The sequence below is a fragment of the Jaculus jaculus genome, chromosome Y (assembly GCF_020740685.1).
Source record: "Jaculus jaculus isolate mJacJac1 chromosome Y, mJacJac1.mat.Y.cur, whole genome shotgun sequence".
NCBI classification, from domain to species: domain Eukaryota; kingdom Metazoa; phylum Chordata; class Mammalia; order Rodentia; family Dipodidae; genus Jaculus; species Jaculus jaculus.
Window position 1 is genome coordinate 269,265 of NC_059126.1, and position 6,331 is coordinate 275,595.

Genomic DNA, 6,331 nt, shown 5'->3' on the forward strand with positions numbered 1-6,331 from the left:
CTTGTTAATAAACACTGTTTATAAAATCCAGATTTAATTTCCCTTTAGTGTTTTATTCTTTTTGTCATGCTCCTTCGCTTTCTGTCTTTCTCTCTCTATTTTTTCAAAGATATATATCTGTGTATTTAAAAGGGTTATTAAACTTTCTTAAGTTTCCCATAAATTGGATTTGTTTTTTTTGTTTTATTTTGCTTTTGTCTTTGCCTGGTAGGGTCTTTGCTGTAGCTCATGTTGATCTGGAATTCGTTATGTAGTGTCAAGATACCTTCAAACTCATGGAAATCCTCCTGTCTCTGCTTCCCACCTGCTGGGATTAAAGGTGTATGCCATAACGCCCAGCTCCCCAATCTGGATTTAAATATATTTTTTTATTTATTTGACAGAAGGAGGGAGGGATAGAGAGAACAGGCATGCCAGGTCCTCCGGCCACTGCAAACAAACTCCAGACACATGCACCCCCTTGTACATCTGGCTAATGTGGGTCCAGGGAATTAAACATGGGCCCTTTGGCTTTGCAGGCTAATGCCTTACCTGCTAACCCATCCCTCCAAACCCCTCTCCAAATCTGGATTTAACTGATATCAGCCCTGTGGTGTTCTTGATAATGTTTCTCCTTTTCTCAAACTTTGAATAAAGTGAACAGTAAGTCACATATGGTAAAGTCTAGGTTCCATTCTTTTTAAAAAATATTTTATTTCTTTAAAAGAAAGATAAAGGCAAAGAGAAAGAGGCAGAAACAGAAAGAGTGAGTATAGGTGTACCCTACAAACAAACTGCAGACACGTGCTCCAGTTTGTACTCCTGGCTTTACATAGGTACTGGGCAGTCATACTTGGATCTGTTAGGATTTGCAAGCAGTCACCCTCAAGTGCTGAGCCAAGTCCCCAGCCCTCTTTTAATTTTTAATGGTTTTAATTTTTGTTCTTTTAAAAATATTTTTAAAATATTTATTTAGGAAAGGGAAGGGAGTGAGGCAGGAGAGGGGAAAAGCAGAAAGAGGAGACAGAGACAGAGAGCAGAAGTGGAAAGGCAGATACTATAAGCACACCAGAGCCTCTAGCCATTGTGAATGCACTCCAGATGCATGCACCATCCTGTGTATCTGGCTTATGTGGGTACTGGCTAGTTAAACCTGGGTCCTTAGGCTTTGTAGCTAAGCTCCTTAACTGCTAAATCTATTCAGCCCTACCTTTTATTTATTCTTCAATAAATTATTGTGTGTGTGTATGTGTGTGTGTGTGTGCACGTGCATATGTTTGTATACCTCAGGACATCTTGCTGGTGCTGCAAGTAAAATACCAGACACCCTGGCTTGTTTTGCCAATTTTTCTTAGTTTCAGCCAGGGCCCTTTTGAGGTATGATGGGGTGGCTCTCTCCTTAGGATGTACATCTATCTGAAAAAGAGAAGCAGATTCTCCAATGGAAAGTAAGTTCACACCAGGAAGAAGGAGACAAACCTAACTTTTTTTTATGGAGAATTTAAGAGGTATAGGCCCTCTTGTAGACCACAATTGATGGTAGCTTGATAATGGAGAGCAAGCTTATGTTTGGATATGATTCTGACTTGTTTTCCAGCTCCACCTATGGATCTTGTACCACTGAGGGGATCAATTAGCAGAATCAAGAGTATTTGGTTCCCCACCATGGCTGTGTGCCACTATTGCACTTGTGTGGTCATCACATCAGGGTATTTCCAGCTAAGGAATTTAGACCATGAGTTGCTTGGAGAGATATTGGTCATTTTCCCCTAGTCGCCCATGTAGCACCTTCTGGCACTAGATGCGCTGTCTGGGGACTGACTCTCTTCCAGCTTCCAGCCATGCCATTCCATTTTACCTGTTGACCACATAAAGTGTCTTCAGCAGTAGCGTCTTACCACTAACCTTTGGTGGGTCATCAAGTACTCAGACAGAAATCTGTCTTTTAGGAAATCTTGTAGGTCTCTCTGACCAAAAGCTCATTGTGGATGATAGCCCCATGCTGGTACTGGGAGTTACAGGTCAGTGCCCACTAAGAAAAGGAAGAAAAAGATAATATACAAGAGTTAGAACAGAGAGAGAGAGAGAGACAGAGAGAGAGAAAGGGAGAGGGAGAGGGAGGGCCGAACAGCAAAGTAGGGAAGCTGTTGAAGATTAAGGTCAGTCTTCATCATACCCTCTCTTGTCTTGTGGTTCAGGTGTTCCATCTAAGGGCCTGATGAAGGTTCAGCCATTTGGTCTGCCTTTTAGGAAGTAGAATTTTATGGTACCCTTGCCGTTTGGGTCTAGATTTGTGTTTCCCAACTCATCTGTTGTCCTCCCCTCCCTCCCCACCCATCCCTGAGATGTTTGGTATGTGAGGCATCTTGGGTAGATTCAGGCTTGGTACTGTAATGAGTGAGACTATGTGGTGATTTTGTTGTTGTTGTTGTTGTTTTCTGTGATTGGGTAAGTTCACTGAGAATGATCTGTGCCACGTTCATCCATTTTTCCTAAAATTTCATTGTGTTATAGAATTTCATTGTGTAGATATACCACATATTAGTTATCCATTCTTCTAGTGATGGACATCTGGGTTGATTCTGGTTTTTAGCTATTACAAATTGAGCCCCTACAAACATGGTTGAGCAAATCTCTCTGGCCTGTGTTGAAGGTTTTAGGGTAGATGCCCAGTCTGGGAATATCTGGGTCTGTTGGTGTCTCTATAGTTATCTTTCTCAGGACTCTCCATATGCTTTCCACAGTGGTTGTAACATCCTGCATTCACACCAGTAGTGGATGAGTGTTCCTATTTTCCACAACCTCGCCAGCACTTATTTTCATTTGATTTTTGATGTTTGATATCCTTACCAGGGCAAGGTGGGATCTCATAGTTGTTTTAATTTGCATTTTTCTGATGATTACGGATGATGAGCATTGTCTTAAGTGCGTGTATTTCTTCCTCTGTGAACTGCCTATTCAGCTCTTTGCCCCATTCTGTGTCTTTATATTGTTTAGATTTTTGAGGTTTTTTGTAGATTCTAGAGATTAGACCTCTGTCAATTGGATAACCCACAAATATTTTCTCCCATTCTGTGGGTAATCTATTAGCTTTGCTTATTGTATGCTTGTCTGTAAAGAAACTCTTCAGCTTCATATGATCCCAATGGTTGAGTGACTGTTTAAGAACTTGAGCCACTGGGGTTTTGTTCAGGAAGACTTTTTCCATTCCTATATCATGGAAAGTACTTCCTAAAATTTCTTCCAGTAATATTCGAGTTTCTGTTCTTATATTGAGGTCTTTGATCCATTTGGACTTGAGTGTAGTGCATGGTGAAATGTGTGGATCAAGTTTCAGTTTCCTGCATATGGTTATCCAGTTTGTCCAGTACCATTTGTTGAAGATACTGTCCTTTTTCCATCATATATTGTTAGGGCCTTTGTTGAATATCAAGTAGCAATAGTTGCTTGACCGAAAGTCGAGGTCCTCAAGTCTATTCCATTGATCTATACTCCTGTTTTTATGCCAGTACCAACTGGTTTTTATTATTATTATTATTATTATTATTATTATTATTATTATTATTATTACTATGGCTTTATAATATAGCCTTACATGACATACTGTGATGCCTCCAAAAGTATTTCTTTTACTTAGAATATGTTTGGATACATGAGGCCTTCTGCCTTTCCATATGAAATTTAAGGTCATTTTTTTCTATCTCTGTGAAAAGCACTTTAGGGGTTTTAATTGGAATTGCATTAAATCTGTATATTGCCTTTGGTAGGATTGCCATCTTCACAATGTTAATTCTGCCTGTCCAGGAGAATGGGAGGTCTTTCCATTTTCTCAAGTCCTCTTCAATTTCTTTTTGGAGTGTTTTTGTTGTGTAGATCTTTCACTTCCTTGGTTAACATCATTCCAAGGGATTTTATTGTTTTGTTGCTATTGAAAATGGGACCATAGCCTTATTTCTTTCTCTGTATCTTTGTCATTTACATATGGAAAGGCTACTGATTTTTGTGCATTGATTTTGTATCCTGCTGCTGTGCTATAGGAGTTAGTCATCTTCAGGTGTTTTTAGATGGAGTCTGTAAGGTCTCTTATATATACAATCATGTCATCAGCGAGTAGTGCTAACTTAACTTCTTCCTTTCCAAATTGTATCAATTTTATTTCCCTCTCCTGACTTATTGCTTGAGCTAGGACTTCCAGAACTATATTGAAAAGCAGAGGTTAGAGAGGACATCCCTGTCTTGTTCCTGATCTTAATGGGAATTCCTCCAGTCTCTCTCCATTAAGTATTATCTGGTTCTTAGGAGCTTTGTATAGTGCCTTTATTATGTTAAGACATGAGCCATCAATGCCAATTCTCTCCAATATTTTGATCATGAAGTTATGTTGTTTCTTGTCAAAGGCATTTTCTGCATCTATTGAAATGATCATCTGGTTTTTATGTTTAACCTTGTTTATGTGGTGTATTACATTGCCACATTTCTGTATGTTGAACCACCCCGTGTTCCTGGATGAATCCCACTTGGTCAAGGTGATGTGTTGTTGGATTCAGTTTGCAAGGGTCTTTGTATCTAAGTTCATTAGGGGTATAGACCGGTAGTTTCCTTTTCTTGTGGCATCTCTACCTGGTTTTGGAATTATGGTGATACTAGCTTCATAAAAGGAGTTGGGTGGCTTTCCCTGTTCTTCAACTGTGTGGTGCAGTTTCAGGAAGATTGGTTTGAGTTCTTCCATGAAGGTTTGATAGAATTCAGCTGAGATGCCATCTGGTCCTGGACTCTTCTTTCTGGGGAGGTTTTTTATTACTTTTTCAATCTCCATGAGTGTGATGGATTCATTGAGGAGATTAATCTGCTCTGAGTTTAGCTTTGATAGATGGTATGTGTCCAGGAATTTATCCATCTCATCCACATTACCCAGTTTTGTGGAGTAGAGGTTATTGAAATAAGTCCTGATGACTCTCCCAATTTCATTTATGTCTGTTTTGATCTCTCCTTTTTCACTTTGAATTTTGTTAATTTGAAGCATCTCTATTTTATTTTATTTATTTATTTTTTTTTTTGCTTGATCAAATTGGCCAGAGGTTTGTCAGTCTTATTTATTTTTCCAAAGAACCAGTTCTTAGTTTTGTCAATTGTCTTAATTGTCTCCTTTATTTCCAATTGATTAATTTCTGCTCTGATTTCAATTACAACTTTCCATCTGGAGCTATTTGGGTTGGATTTTTCATGGTTTTGCAGTTTCTTTAGGTGGATGGTTAGGTGATTGATTTGGCATTTCTCTGTCTTTTTTATGAAGGCATTGAGTGCTATGAGTTTTCCCCTGAGGACAACCTTCATTGTGTCCCATAAGTTTAGGTATGATGGGTTCTCATTGTCATTCAATTCCACAAATTTTGTAATTTCATTTTTGAATTTCATCCCCTATCCATTTATTGTTTAAAAGTGTGCTGTTCAGTACCCAGGTGTTGTTGGGATTCTTGGTGGGTCTTTTGCTGTTGATTTCTAGCAATATAGCATTGTAATCTGCTATCATGCACGGAATTATGTCAATCTTTCTAAATATGTGGGGCCATTTTTGTGACCCAGCATATGGTCTATTTTAGAGAATGTTCCATGGGCTGCTGAGAAGAATGTGTAGTCTGTCTATTTGTGATGGAAAGTTCTGTAGATGTCCGTTAGGGCTAAATGATCTATGGTTTTGATGAGCTCTCTTACTTCCTTGTTGAGTTTCTGTTTGGATGATCTGTCTGTTAATCTGTCTGTCTGACAATGGTGTTTTGAAGACCTCCAACTTTGATGGTGTTGGTTCTTATTCCTATTTTATTGCCAAGTAGGTTTTGTTTTATGAACTGTGGTGCCCCTGTATTTGTTGCATACAGATTTATGGTTGTAATATCTTCTTGATGGATCATACCCTTGATAAGAAGGAAGTGGCCTTCTTTGTCTTTTTTTATTATTTGTGGTTTGAAACATATTTTATCTGATATTAATATAGCTATGCCTGCTTGTTTCTTATTCCCATTTGCTTGGAATATTGTTTTCTACCCTTTCACCCTGAGGAGGTGTCTGTCTTTAGTGGTAAGCTGTGTTTCTTGATGACAATAGATTGATAGGTCTAATTTTTTGATCCATTCTTTTAACTTCTGTCTCTTAAAGGGTGAATTAAGGCCATTAACATTTAGGATAATGACTGTGAGATTTTATTTGATCCCTGCCATATTGTGATGGTGTATGTGGGTTGGTGCTTTCATAGACTTTGAAGTTTTTTGTGCCTACTCTGAGTTTGGTTATTGTGATCTGCTTCTTGTAGGCATTTGAGTTTGATTCTTTGTTTCTTCTCTGTGGAGAATTTCCT